We start from the raw sequence: 14,585 nt of genomic DNA, 5'->3' as shown, positions 1-14,585 counted from the left end.
CAGGGATAGTGGCTAAAAGTAATGACAAAGAACAAGGGGTCAGGACCCTCTGTCCTCTGGCCCATGAAAGAGCAGGAGTCAGGGATCCAGAGGCCAAAGGGTGGGCACCCAGAAAAAGAGAGGAGTTAGTTGCAGAGCGACTGTCCTCAAGCTGAGGGAATTCCTCAGGATAGAGGATAGCTTAGCTGAGCTCCATGAAGGAAACTGAGAGTCAGAGAAGCAGGAGGAGCCTGGTCACTGCACCCCAACAGCTCAGTGGTGAATCGGGGTGCTGGGGGCTTCCACCTCTTCTGCAAGGCCTCCTGTTCTTCCCTCCCCGTAGCTGATGGTGGTTACAGAGACAGGCAGCCAGAATCCCTTAGGGCATGATAAATACTTGCTTCTTGCTTCCTTCCCTGCCCCCCACCCCTTAGGGTGGGGACAGGTTAGGGGGCAGGATTACTCAAAAGAAAGCCAAGTTCTGGCGAGAAAGCCCTCCAAGAAATGTGGGAAATGTCTGGAGCTGTTTCAGTCCCTGATCAAATTTCTGCTCTCAGCATTCCCAGCCAGGCCCAGAATATGTCAGTTGCAGAGTCCGTCTTCCTCTTTCTCCACTTTGCACATAACTAGCTGGGTCTCAAGTTCCCACCTGGAAGCAGAAGGTGACAACTCATCCTTTTCTACCAGTGAGAAGGGAGGGATTTCATCCCAAAGCTTATGGACAGGTTAGGGGGCAGGACAATCCCATGGACCACTTACATTTCCTCCAGAAGAAACCCAAACCCCCACGAGTGGCGTCCCTCCCCCACTCTCTGCCCACCCCCTGCCCACCCCATCTTCTGGATCACAGCATGTACGTAGGCCTCCTGGCTTAGACATTGTCAAACTGCATGGTGGACACCAGGGCAGGCCTGAGCCTTGGGAGAGGGTGTAGAGAGAAACCTGCTCTACCTGTCTGTGAGCTTGATGTCACCATTCTGGATGTGCACATGAGAAGACGGGTTTGTGCATCCAAAATGCAGTGAGCAATAAGTTCCCAGTCTGAGCTGGGCTGCCAGGGGTATGCTGCTGATGAGGTGAGGGAGTCCCCCATGGCTGGATTCCAGGAAGCCTTTTGGAGCATCCTTCAAGATGGAGACCTACAGGCTGGAACGATGTACCTTGATAGACTTGTGACTCTTCAGGGGACAGTTGTCAAGGCCCATGGCAGCATGGAGAGAAAGGCTTATACAGCCTTGGTTCTGGTCTCCTTGACATGTTTATCTCAGACTTGGGATCTGTGTATGTCTAAGAAATTGACGGCATTGATACATGAGAAAAAACAAAACATTGGATGATGTGGGCATCCGGCCTGTGCCCACAATCCGGCCTGTGCCAACTGTGTGGCAACTCTGCACAAGACGATGGGACCCTCAAGTGCAGTGAATAAAGCCTTATTTTGAGTCAGCTTCTTGCTGGTCCTCTGACCACCCACATCAAAAACCTTTGGGGGCTTGTTAAAACTTCAGATTTCTGGTCAGGCGCAGTGGCTCAGGAGGCTGAGACAGGAGGATTGTGAGTTCCAAGCCAGCTTCAGCAACAGCACGGGGTGCTAAGGAACTCAGTGAGACCCTGCCTCTAAATAAAATATAAAATAGGGCTGGGGATGTGGCTCAGGGGTTGAGTGCCCTTGAGTTCAATCCCCAGTACCAACCCCCCCCCCAAAAAAAAAAACTTCAGACATTTAGGCCCATTCCAGACTACTCAGTGGTCTCTATGGAGCCGTGACCCCAGAATATGCATTTTAACCACCATCCCAGGTGATTTTGTAAAACATTTTCAGCTCTTAATCCTGTGCTGGATCCTCTTGCCAAGACTGTCCTCCCTCTTGGCCTAGTATGAGTGCCCCTATGGTGGAAATTCTACTCTCCAAGCTTTGATCCCTTGAGTTAGGACTTTACCCCTGCAAATGGCCTTGTCAGGAAAGATTTTAGAAGATAAAGACAAGCTGGTTTACAGCAGAATTGTAGTGAGAGCACCTGGTGGGGACACAGGCCGAACTGCCCTGACAGAGAACAAGGCTTAATCATATTGCCCAAGGGCCTTGGTCCAGCTCAGCCTGAAGCCATGGAGAGACTGAGAAATAAGCCATTTGTTCCTCCCTGGCGTGGGAAGAGCTGGGGCTAGAGAGGCAGCCTGACCTGAGTGTAAATCCCAGCTCGGGCCTTTACCAGCTGTGTGACCCTGAACACTGACTCCAACTTCTCTGAGGCTCAGCTTCCCCCTCTGAGATAATGACCCATTCCCACACAGCTGTTGTGAGGAGTAGATGAATTAATGTATGTAAAGCTCCCAGGGCTTTGGCATATAGCAGATGCTCCATGCCGCCTGAATGGGTGAGTAAATAGTGGATGGGTGGAGAGGTGGATGGGTGGAAGGATGGACGCACAGACAGACGGCCTCAGTGAATACTTCATTCTTACTTGTGTCTGTTCCTGCCCCTGAATTGATTATCCTCATCCCAGTGTAATCCTCTGACGTCTCACAGATGTCTCCATCTATGGTCCAAGCCATCCTCCTAGGAAAAGCCTCCCAGTCCCCCATTCATTCCCCAGAATGCCCTTCTCTCAGCCCCCAATGCAACTGCCAACACATTTCTGTCTGTGCTGGATCTCCGATTCAGAGCAGGCATGTCTCAGGACACAGGTTCCCTCGTCGGGCTGGCAGCAGGCTGCAGAAGCCAGCTCAGTGCACCTCTCTGGCCAGCATCCAGGATCAGCCCCATGTCCAGGCTGGTGAGGGCTTGTGGAGGGAGTTAGCTGCAAGTGTGAGACACAGATTCTGCTTCTTGGAACTTGGAGTCCAGAAGGGAAAACTGGAGGCAGTCAACGGTGCTCACAGCTGAGCCTGAGCAGGCGCTCCTGGCAGGCAGAACTAGGAAAGACTTCCTGCAGCAGGTGGCATTTAGATCTGCAAGAATGGACGGATTTGGATATGCAGAGTTGGGGGAAGTGCATTCTGAGCATAGGGGACAGCCTAAGCAAAGACAGGGCGGGCAAAGTAGGGGGAGCTTCTGTCTGGCAGGAACGTGGGTGAGGGGAAGTGGGTGAGAATTGAGATGGTTGGGGGGGCACTGTGCAAGGCTGTGAATGCCAAACCCAGGTGTCTGCTTGGCCCCCCGGGCTGTTCATCCAGGAAGAAGCAGGGGCTGTGGCCTGGGTGTGGTCTCCCTCCATTTCCCTTCAAGTCTCCAACCACCACCTCTTTCTCGACCCCTTTTTCTATGCTTTCAGCAGGCATTTATGAACTCTGGCTTGGCATCCAGGGAAAAGGTCATTCATGGGCCTTCAGTGACTCACAGAAACATGGTGGGCCACTTCTGGGGTCATCTGCATTTACAAAGCTGCAGACTCTGCCAGTCCCAAAGGAGCGAATGGAGGAAGCGCGGGCCTTGTGCTGGCACTGGGGGACCCGCTGAGTCCCCACAGGCCTGTAGGGTGAGGGCCGTCTCAGCCCCAGGCACATGTCGCTGCTGCTTTGGTTGTAGGTCACCACCCCTCCCCACTCCCTGAAGCCTGCAAGTGGCAGGTCTCACCCTCCCCTGCACTCTCCCCAGCTAATCCAAGCCACACAGAGAGCAGGCCGCCCGCCCGCGGGTCTTATTTCACTGGAATGTTGGCATCAAACTTGAGATCGGAAATGAACTCATTATCTGATTATTTTTATTTATGAAAATATAACTGCTCTGGGAGAGGCCTTTCTTGAATAGTATTCTGAGTGGATGAGTAATTCTCTCCCCTTCACACACACCCTGAAACACACACACTACTTAGAAGCTCAGACCCCTTTTCAGACAGACACACGCATACACACACACAGAGGCAGCCACACGTTCCAGCAGATACATGCCTCCAGGTGTACACACATCATGTGGAGTCATGTGATCTGGGTCTGATGAGCTCCTTTGAGGGCACAGACCTTGTGTCTTTTCTTCACTGTGGAATCCCCAGTGGTACATAACAGGTAATTAGTAAGTATTTGCTGAACAAATGAAGGAATGCCTAAGTAATAGATGCTCACACACAGGAGACACTATTACTCAGACACACACGTGCATGCATAGCACACCCAGACCCTCTCCCTTCCTGCAACAAAGAGAATCCCTGATCCCACTGCCTGAAGTCTTCATACCAAGAGTCACACATGGTTGAGAACATACCATCCAGAACCTTCCAGTGGAGATGTTCATTGTCAGTTCCCGGGAGACCAAGGCAGAGCTTCTCCTAACCTGCTAAAGCCTCACCATCGCAGGCTTTGCCAGCCTCAGACTGAGTGTGCTTGTCTGGCCAATAAAGCCTGAGGGGGTTAGTAAGGGCAGACTGTTTTCCAGGAATGTTCTCTGGGGGCTGCTCTGCTCACCCATGGCTGGGTTGCAGGCAGGTCCTGGCAAGGGGTCTTGGGCAATACCAGCCCCCAGGCGCTCTCTCTCTCTCTCCTCTAGCTCATGGCCATGACTCAGCCTGTCCAAGGCCTGTGAATGTCTCCCTGGGAGGGGACTGGGCCAGAGGCAGGGCTGGTGACCAAGAGGGGAGAAGAGCCCAGGAGGGGGTTGCCTAGAAGCTGCTCTGAGGGCAGAGCACTCAGCAGGTCTCTGGATGTCCCTAAGTGCCTCTGCCATAGAGGGAGCAGCCTGTTGTGGTTGGAAGGACTCTGGGATGGCAGGAGGCTCACTTGAGTTGACATCACCACTGGCCACATACTGGCCACCTGTCTTTGGACAGGTCATTAATCCTGGAGCTTCAGCTGCCTCCAGCCTGTTGGGCAATGGCATCCTTCCTGACTCTATGCCCTAGGCTCCGGCCTCTTCTGACCTCTTCTGACCTTCATTCCAGCCCCTGAAAAAAAAAAAAAAAGGAAAAGAGCCCTCAGCTCCCTCAGTACCACCTCAGGCTTCATCGAGTGGCTCCTTAAAGACGCAGGCTCTTCAGGACACGTCACCCAGCTCCTCACCCAGCTCCTCAGCTCCTTGCCGTCAGCCGTATGCACAAGCTGCCTGACCCTCCCAAGAAGCTTCACCTGGTTAGGGGACACTGAAAGGAAGGACTACTTGTTCACTAACATGGTGTCCCAGAACCTAGCCAGGGAGAAGGAAGGACTGTGACCTCTTAAAATTCCAAGTGGCCCAGCAATTCCACTCCTACATACTCAAAGAGAAAATAACGCCGGGTCTGTGAATAGGTTTACACGAGAATACTTTAGTCATAGTACCTCAAACTGCCACAACCCAAGTACCCAAGTGCTCAGGACAGTGGTTAAATAACCATATATGCTCATATACTGGAACACGACACAGTGACAAAAACTCCACAAAAAGCATCAGCTCCACACAACAGCGTGGGTGACTCTCCCAGGCCCCATGGTGAGTAAAACGACCGAGATAAAAAAAGACCATATGATACCATTCGTATGAAGGCCGTGGATCTATGGTGATAAAAGTCAGACCAGCAGTGACCTTCAGGGGTGGTATTTACTGGAGACGAGCACAGGCAGAGTTCGAAATGTTCGAAGCTTTGAACTCTGGTTACCCAGGGTAGACACATCAGAGATTATCTGTCCAGCTGTGCACTTAAGCTCTGTGAATGCTATTGCTTGAAAATTATACTGGTGAGAGAGAAATCACAAAGGATCTAACCCACGTAGACGGGAGGAGTTCTGAGGGCAACTTTAGAGGGGTTCAAGGGAAGAAGGCCAGAGAACAAGAACAAGCTGGTAGTAGGAAAGGAACGGTGTTCTCCCTTGAGAGAATGAGTGAGTTGACCAGATAGGACAGAGCAGGGACCTGACCCTCTAGCTGACCCCCTGAACCAGATCAATTCCCTTCAGTGGGTCTTCTGCACTATGCTCACGCCTTGGGTTTGGGACCCAAGGTGGAGGCAGATTTCAGTGTCCTTTATCTGTGCCCCACCTTCTTCCCTGTCCACAGCTGTGGGGCCAAGAAGGGCCTGGGCCTCAAGCCTCTCTTTTAGCTCCAAATAATAGGCGAACTCCATCTGCCCAAGTGTGCTTAAATAAAAAAGAGCCTTGTTTCAAACTGAACTTCTGGATGGAATCTCTCATTCGAGAATATTCTGGAAAACATCATGCTGGTAAGCCACTCTCTGGACCTCTTGAAGATGATCTGTGAGCCTGTGAATGGGCAAGAATGCACATCTAGGTGTGTGTATCCTGCATACTGTGTTCCCTTACAATGGGGTTCTCTGGGGTTGCCCCTGTTCTGTACCCTTGCCCCTCCTACATGGTCACCCCCATCTTCCTGCTGCCCCTAGATCCTCCTGTCTTGGCAATGGAGTCTGATTACCTTTCCACAAGGATGTGGAGGACTAAGTCCTCACCCTTCTTGGATACTTTTTTTTTTTCCAGTACTGGGAAGTGAACCCAGGGCCTTAAGCATGTAGGCAAGCACTCTACCACTCAGTTCCACAGCCAGTCCTTGAGTTGTTTTTTGTTTTTTAATGGAATCAAGAGAAGGTGAAAGCTAACCTTAAGACATTGCTTTTAGGGCCATGTAAGGCAACTCCAAATCCTGTCAAGATGTGGTCCCTGTAGGCTGGCCATGGGTAGCGGGGGTGTCACCTGGGGAGTGAAGAGTTGAAGGGCATGGCACACCCCCAGGGTCCTTTGAGGGACAGAGCTGCCAGCTTCCCAGTATCTGTATTAGTGACATGTCCAGTAAAGAGTAGCTGCTAAACTGTAGGTTGCTCTGGACACATCTATCACATCTTCCTCTCTGAATGATGGGGGACACTTGGGGGCAATGCCAATCACTGGGGGTCCTTTGCCCCAGGCCCGGCCTTGGCCTCCTTCACTTCGCTGCACAGGCAGTGCTCCAGCCAGGCTGATCTCCTTACGTGCCCTCAGCGAGCCATTCCCATACCTCCTCCCTCATCCCCACCCGGCACAGACACGTACTGCACATTTACTGTGGTGCCGGTGACTCAGATTTCTCCAACGTAGGTGCTCTTCTCATGCTCATTCCACAGGTGAGAAAACCTCCCTTGGGAAAGCAGGTAGCTTCCGTGGGGGTTGCACAGCTGATGATAGGTTGAGCCAGGACCTGAACACAGGCAGTGGTCTCCAGAGCTGACCCTGGCACCTTGGACTGTCAGCTCCTGCCCTGAACCTTCCGTAGCAGTCTATGGAGTGTAGTGGTCAAGGGCACAGCCAAGGAGCCAGGCTGCCTCTGCTCAGACCCCGGCTCCTTCCCTTCCTGTGTGGACTCCTGAACATGTTACCAACCTCTCTACCTTCGATTTCTCATCTGTGTCATCTGGATGGGGGTGGCAACACTGAATTAGGTAGGCAGCCACCTCACAAAGGCTGCTTTTGGGCTGTGGCCCCCACGTGGCCCGATCTGTGAAGACTGAGAGCAGACCAGGGGTAAAGGGGAAGACAACACCATGAGGGCCTGCTCTACGGAGAGACCCTGAGACCCAGGGGGTTGATGGCACAGACCTCTTCTCCAACACTGTGGCCAGTTCATGCCAGCCTTGTGCCAGAGACCCTGGAGCTCACAGCCCACTCTGAGATGCCACCCAAACACCAGCACCCCACATGTACAACTACTGCACTCATGAGTCTACCCTCTGATGCCTTTCCCTATATCTCACCCACGAACATCTCTCCCGGGCTAGGCTGAGAGTTCCCTAAGAGCAAGGACTCTATTTTCCTCATCCTCCACCTCCCTGAAAGCCCCTGATGCAGATTAGTAAGACATCAGGTCCTCAAAACACATTGGAAATGAATGGCATTGGCTTTGGGGACTTCAATACTACAACTTGAATATTTCGTTTTAGTAGAAACAGTGTGGGGAGGGGTGGATGTGGCCTTGGATGGATGCAAATGTATGCAAACCACTCTGCAATGACATGCAGATGTGTATGCTGGATTTGTGGGAAGGAGTCCTGTGACTTCAGAATTTTGGTTCTCTGCTCTCGGAGGGGCTCGTGGCCTGCTGAGGATCATGCAATCTTTCGTGGCAGTGGCTGGGAGCTGGCTGCCACACGGCATCCTGGCGCCGGTGGAAACCATCCTTCTCATCCTCTGTGAAGATGCTTCTACCACCAAGGCAGACTAGCTGAGGGGAAGCTGTGGGGACAGAGGCTTGCCCTGCGGAAGAGCTGGGGTATAACCAGAGCCAGGGCCTCCCAGGTTCTGGGGACACAACTCTGGGGAAATGGGGAGCACTGGACCGGGGAGGAAAGACCACCCTGGCATCAATTCTGGGTTTTCAAACTCTGTCCCAACTCTGCTGTGACAACCGCTCCCACCCCAGCCCTGTGCTTTAGCCTGTGTCCCCTAAGTGGGCAGTGGGTCATGGTAACCAGGAGACCTAGGGATTCCCCACAGCTGCGAACAACCAAGTATAGGGAATCCTTTAATCATATATCACTCCGTCCTCAACAATCCCACCATAGACTGTGCTGATATGATCCTCATTTTATGGATCATAAAACATGCCAAAGTCACCCAACCTGCAAATGGTAGAGATGGGATTCAAATCCAAATTTGTCAGACTCCAAAATGTCCCTCTTAACTGCCCCTCCCTGCTTCCCTTCCCGGGCCACAATGGTCCTATACACCCAGCTCACATGGGAGATACTGGGAGAGGAGGCCAAGTCCAGAGTTGGGAAGGGAAAGTTCCAGTGAAGTGATAGGAGTTTCCCCTCCATGCAAAGATGGAAGCGATCGAAGCTAAGCCCCTCCTCTGGCTTAGAATCTCTCCCACTCAACTCCGACAGGCCTGTCAATCTAGCCTTAGAACTCGTGCCTGGGGGACAAGCATTGCTCTCTATCCTCTCCTATTTTTATTTATTTCTACATTTTTATTTGCATTATAATTGTATATTTTGATGGAAATTGTTACATATTTGTGCATGCTCGCAATATAACAACATAATTTGGCCAATATCACTCTCCAGCATATTCTCTCCAATTTTAAAATATAAATCCTATTGGGAGGCAGAAGAGACCCAGGCCAGGGAGGTTCTGGTGTCTGCGGAGAGTAGGGTCAAGTGTATACCATAGGTCCAGAAGGCAAATTCTGCCATCAAATGCAGTGATGCTATGGTCCTGAAATAATGACATCGGTGACGATGATCCTGGGCACCCTTCCCAGAGCACCTTGTACTCTTTCCAAACAATTGCATATCATATTTCATACCCAGAAGAACCCAATAAATGGTAGTTATTCTAATTAGTAGGAGGGAGAGGGAAACCCTAAGACATGTAGTCGAACTAGAATCATCATCCCATTGTACAGCCAGGAAACTGAGGCCCAGAGAAATAGCTCAAAGCTGACGATGGGTCAGGGCAAAACCAGATCGGTTCTGGATGGAGACACAGTCTCCTTCAGAGAAGTCATGATGGAGAACAGGAGATGGAACAGGAGCCGAGAGGAAAACCCCAGCGCCTGGGAATCTTCAGGGGGCTGTGCAAGGCAGCCCAAGAACAGGGTTCCCACAGCGGCAGGTGGGCCTCAAGCAGGCCAGGCCGGACAGGGCTGGCACCAACTCTAGCAGGGTGGAGGTGCCAGCTCTCACCCGCCAGCCGGCCTGCCAGCTGGGGAAGCTTAATTAGAATTCCTCAGCCCTCCAACCCATTTCCTTCCTGGCGAACAGGACAGCTAATGGCCCCTGTCGCCTGCTGCCAGGGTGAGGTGGGCCGTGCTGGCAGCTTCAGGCCAGGTTGGGGGTGGGGTGACCCCTAACAAGCCCAGGAAGCGTGCATTTCCCCTGCCTTAGAGTGGGGAGCAGTTCCCAGTGTGACCCGAAATTTCCCCAAGTCAGAGACCATCTGCCTGTCTGTCTATCCGTCCCCCAGGGCCCCAGGGGCTGGTGAGTGTGGATAGACAGACACAGGCTGTGGGAAGCGTCAGTGATTAATGGGTGATGAAAACCAGACTCCGGCAGGATGGGGGTGGGAACAGAGAGGCAGAGAGAGGCTGTCTGTTTTCTGCTTGGCTCAGCTTTGAGCCCAGAGTCCAGGGGAGGAGGGGGAGGCAGCTGAGGGCAACGCTGGCCCTGGCCTCAAAGTCACAGCCAAGACAGAGAGCCCCACTTCATGGACGCCCAGCAGCACTTCCTTCACCTCTACCCTGGAGGGGAGCCCCGGAGAAGATGCAGCTTTGCTCCCAACATCCCAGGGACTTGCAGTTGTCCCTTAAACACCCTCCTTCCCAGAATCCTTTCCCTACCCTACACAGGTAACAGAGAAAAAATGCAGCCATGATCATCCCAGGCCTTCATCTCTGTCACATTGGGCCAACAGTCCTGGACCTAGACCCAAAGCACCTATCGACCTTCGTCCCTCCAGCACATGAAAATTCCGTGGCCTACACACAACCCCAAACTCTGTCACCAGGCTTTGCCTAGCCCCGCATAAACTTCACCTTGGGAATTCTGAAAAGTTTGAATGGAGCAGATTTTTCCTCCAGAGGGTCTTTGACAGGAAAAGGCTGCATGTGAGAACATTTAGATTAAACCTGCCAAACTGCAGACAGACGGTCAAGAGGGACCCAGGCAGGAGCCAAGCCCGCACAGTGCTGCCCAGAGGCCTCCAGACAGACACCTGGAGGGACCTGGATGACCTGGGAAGAGACACCAGCACTGGCCTGTCTGCCTGGGGTTCCGCCAGTCAGCCCAGGAGTGACCCTCTCTCATGGATGCTGAGCTGCAAGAGTCTTCCAGAGGGTTCTCCCCATGCCCACCCCCGGGGCCCTGGGATCTAGCCAGAGGGGCCGGTAAGAAGGAGCCAGGCTACAGATAAAGGAAGTGGCTTTGGGAAGAAGAGCACAAAAACAAACTTTGCTGACTGAAGACTTTCACTGCCGCTGACCAGGCCTCCCTGTCATGAGAATGAAAATTATTTTCTGCTTGTCAAAAAATATTTCCAGGGTAGATCCTGTGTTGTAAGTCAGACAGATAAGGACAGCAATTTCGATTGCCTCCTTCTTGCCTGCGTAGCGGGTGCACATTTGCGGCCTCATACAGCTTAGATGCTATCTGCAGAGACTGAGCCTTGGGAAGGTTGCCCCCACCCCCACAACATCTCCCCTCCAGGTAAGTGACAGAGCTGAGGTCCTGGGTCTGGCAACACAAACTCTCCTGCTCTCTGAAGCCCTACCCTCCCAGAGACTGGAGAGAGAGAGAGAACTAGTCACCATCTGGGAAGAATTAGAGATTTTTATAAAAGGCCTGATGTGGGAATGAGAAAACCTTCATTTGGGGCTTTGTAATCAGTGAAGCAGAAACATAACCTTCCTCCTTGCAGACATTTCTGGACTCCCCGGAGATACCTGACTATGTACCCAACAAATTGCTAAGGAATCAAGTGTACGGCTTTAAACCTCCCCATCCCCACTAGCCAGAGAATGCTGTGTGCTGCGGCTGGGCGGGGGGCCAGGGGGGTGAACTTTACTGCTTCTTGGATCTCAGTTCCGGTCTCTTGCCTTAACAGAGCCCAGACTTGTCATTGGAGAGGAAGGGGGAGGCTGAGGTCACTGCCCTTCTCTTGTTTCTGCTCAGAGTGCTGCTCTTCCCCAGGGAGGTGGCAGGGCTCGGGCAGCTTTGCACCCTGCTGGCTGTGGGGTGGGAGCAGCTGAGGGGGATCTTAAAAAGGGAAGTGGGAGAGGCAGACCCCCCCCCCACGCTGGGGGGGAAGACAAGACACCCTTGGCCAAAGCCAAGCGTCTAGACTTCATTTGTGGCTGTTCGGGTAGAAGTGATACAAAGAGCCCTAAAACCAGTGGGGTCTGGCCTGAGTCCCACCTGGATACCTGCAGACAGGGACAGACACCTCACCTCTTGGATTCCAACCTGCACAGAGAGGGTCACTGGACTTTCCCACAGTCCTTCTCGGGTACAGTGATAAAGCAGGAATATATTCATTTTCTACTATTGCTGAACAAATTGCCACAAAGTTAGCTGCTTAAACCAGCACCCGTTGATTATTTCACAGCTTCACTGGTCAGAAGTTCAGGTGGGCTCAGCTATATTCCCACTGAGGAGGGTCTCACAAGGCCAAAAATCAAGAAGTGAGTATCTAGAAGCTCTGGGAGAGAATCTGCCCCCAAGCACACTCAGGTTATAGCAGAATTCCTCTCTCTCAGATCCTCTTCATATGGTCCCTCCATCTTCAAGTACCATCTTCAAGGTACCTTGAGTCCCCCCACACACACATGTTTGAAACCAATGACTTCTTGTCATGCATGTCATGCCACCAGCCAGAGAAAACCCTCTGTCTCTATGAGGCTTCTGGGATGAATTTCCGGCCACCTACCAGGCAATCTCTCTCTTGATAAGCTCACTCACCTAATTCATAGTCTGTTAATTATGTCTTTGAAATCCCTTTGGCCTCATAATGGTACAGAGTCATGGGCTTGCCGCCTCATTCTATTCAAGGATCAGAATGTGGAATCTTAGGAGCCACAGTGAAACTTCTACCTGCTACTGAGAACAAAACCACTTGTCATCTTTAAAGTGCTGGATTTGGGTGCTTTTTTTGGAGTGTGGGGGGATACTGGGGATTGAACTCAGGGGCACTCGACCACTGAGCCACATCCCCAGCCCTATTTTTATTTAGAGACAGGGTCTCACTCAGTTGCTTAGTGACTTGCCATTTGCTGAGGCTGGCTTTGAACTCATGATCCTCCTGCCTCAGCCTCCCGAGCCGGCAGGATTACAGGCGAGCATTACCCTCCAGGGTGGATTTGGATTCTTATCATGGACTTTCCTCCTCTTGCCCCAATTGCTCAGAGGAGAGGGTGGCACTGAGTTGGGTGGCTTTCACCCCTGACTCCTTTGTCTCCCCCTCTTCTCTCGTCTGCCCCTGGGTCTTTGCTCCTGTCCATCATGTCTCCCTTCCAGAGCTTCAGCCACCTCATCCCACCCAGGTTCTTGCCTGGGCCCTGATCCTCCTCTGTACTTTTGTACTGTGCCATCTATGTGCCTTGTGCCACCAGCAACACCTCTCTTGCTCCCTTCCTGCCCACTGGAGTCACCTCTACCAGCTCCCACTGCCTTAACCTGCTCTCTGTCCCCTTACCCCAGTGAGCACCTGACAAGCCACATTTCCCAGGCCTATGGTGACAGAGCAGATGGAGTCTGCCTGGTCCCCTGCTGCGTTCCCAACACCCAGCCTCGTGCCAGGACTGTAGCAGGCACTCTAGCAAACATTTGGTGTGGTTTCTCTAAATTCATGTATCTGTGTGGTCCATTTGCTAAAGTGCCCCAACTTGAGCATATGTCACCGTGGCCCTTTCATCATGTGAAGCCCCAGGTCCTTCTCTGCCTCAGCCAGAGGGAGTGACCAAAGGGAGTGGGAAATGCTGTCACTGGTTCTACTCTGTCCTACACCACATATCTCTCTCTCTCTCACACACACACACACACACACACACACACCAGACACTCTGTGTTCCCTAGGTTGTGGCTGGGGAGAGCAAGAGCCGCCACCCCACATGCTCTCCATACCTGGCCTCACTCAGCTGATCTCCAGGGGTTTACTTGTGCTGGCCTTGATCTTTATTCATTCCATCCCTGAATTTAGGCCTGTGTTCTCTTCCCCCAGGGATCCACCCACTTCCTCTTGGGAGCCCAGCCGAGGACAGTGTGGTTTGAAGAACGTCCTAATCCCAGCCCCAAAGCTCTGAAAGAAAAAATGACTAAAAACTCTGGAATGTGGAGCCTGCTGCTTCCTGCGAAGCACTTTGAATGAAACACGTAACCAACAGCTGCAGTTCAGAGAATGGAAACTCTGAAGGACGTCATGGCTCCGGGACCCGAAGAGCAGGGTTGTGAGCAGATCAAGGTCTTGATTTCTGCCCAGCCCAGACTCTCTGTACCCATCCCTCCTGCTCTCCTTCCAGGAACCAGGCCCATCATGCTAAGGATATGCATCTGTTGCTCCCTCATTTCAAACATGCCACGACCCCCAGCAGCCTTGGGTCTTTGAGTGTGATGGGTTAGATCCCACACTCATTCACCAGTGCCCAGTGCCCAGTGCACACCACCCTGCCTCTCTGCCCTCTCAAGAGCAGAGGGTGAACATGGGGTCCATGCTGGGACTCAGCCCAAACCATGCCTGATGATGAAAGGCGGCTCATGCAAGCAGAAAGATATGGTTACCCAGGCCGGGCACCAGGGCACACACCTGTAATCCCAACAGTTTAGGGGGCTGAGGCAAGAGGATCCCAAGTCCAAAGCCAGCCTCAGCAACTTAGTGAGGTTCTAAGCAACTTAGTGAGATCTTGTCTAAAAAACAAAAAGAGTTGAGGGAGTGTGTGTCTCAGTGGTTAAGTGCCCTGGGTTCAATCCCCGTTACCAAAAAAAAAAAAAAAAAAAAAAAAAAAAAAGCTGCTGTTACTCAGTTACTCTGGCTGCTCTAGGGGTGTGAGGAACAGAGGGCCGAATTCCTAAAGATCACTCCTGAGTGAAGGGAGCACACACTAACATGTTTTCAACTTCTTTAGGGAAGTAATATACACAGTGACACACACTGATCTTGATGATTTGGCTCCATAAACTTTTCTGTACCTATGTCTCACCTGCATGAAATACAGAGAATTTCAA

General features: G+C 52.1%; 1 long non-coding RNA gene across 1 annotated transcript; it reads left to right on the top strand.

Moving 5' to 3' along the window:
• The first annotated feature begins 10,944 nt into the window (after positions 1-10,944).
• On the top strand, positions 10,945-14,293 carry LOC308632916. Its single transcript, XR_014018656.1, has 2 exons — positions 10,945-11,075; positions 13,585-14,293. It is a non-coding gene; the product is annotated as an uncharacterized lncRNA (long non-coding RNA).
• Positions 14,294-14,585: the final 292 nt, after the last annotated feature.

The sequence above is a fragment of the Spermophilus citellus genome (genome assembly GCF_964194105.1).
Source record: "Spermophilus citellus genome assembly, chromosome: 13".
Taxonomy (NCBI): Eukaryota; Metazoa; Chordata; class Mammalia; order Rodentia; family Sciuridae; genus Spermophilus; species Spermophilus citellus.
This window is presented reverse-complemented; position numbering and strand designations above follow the sequence as displayed.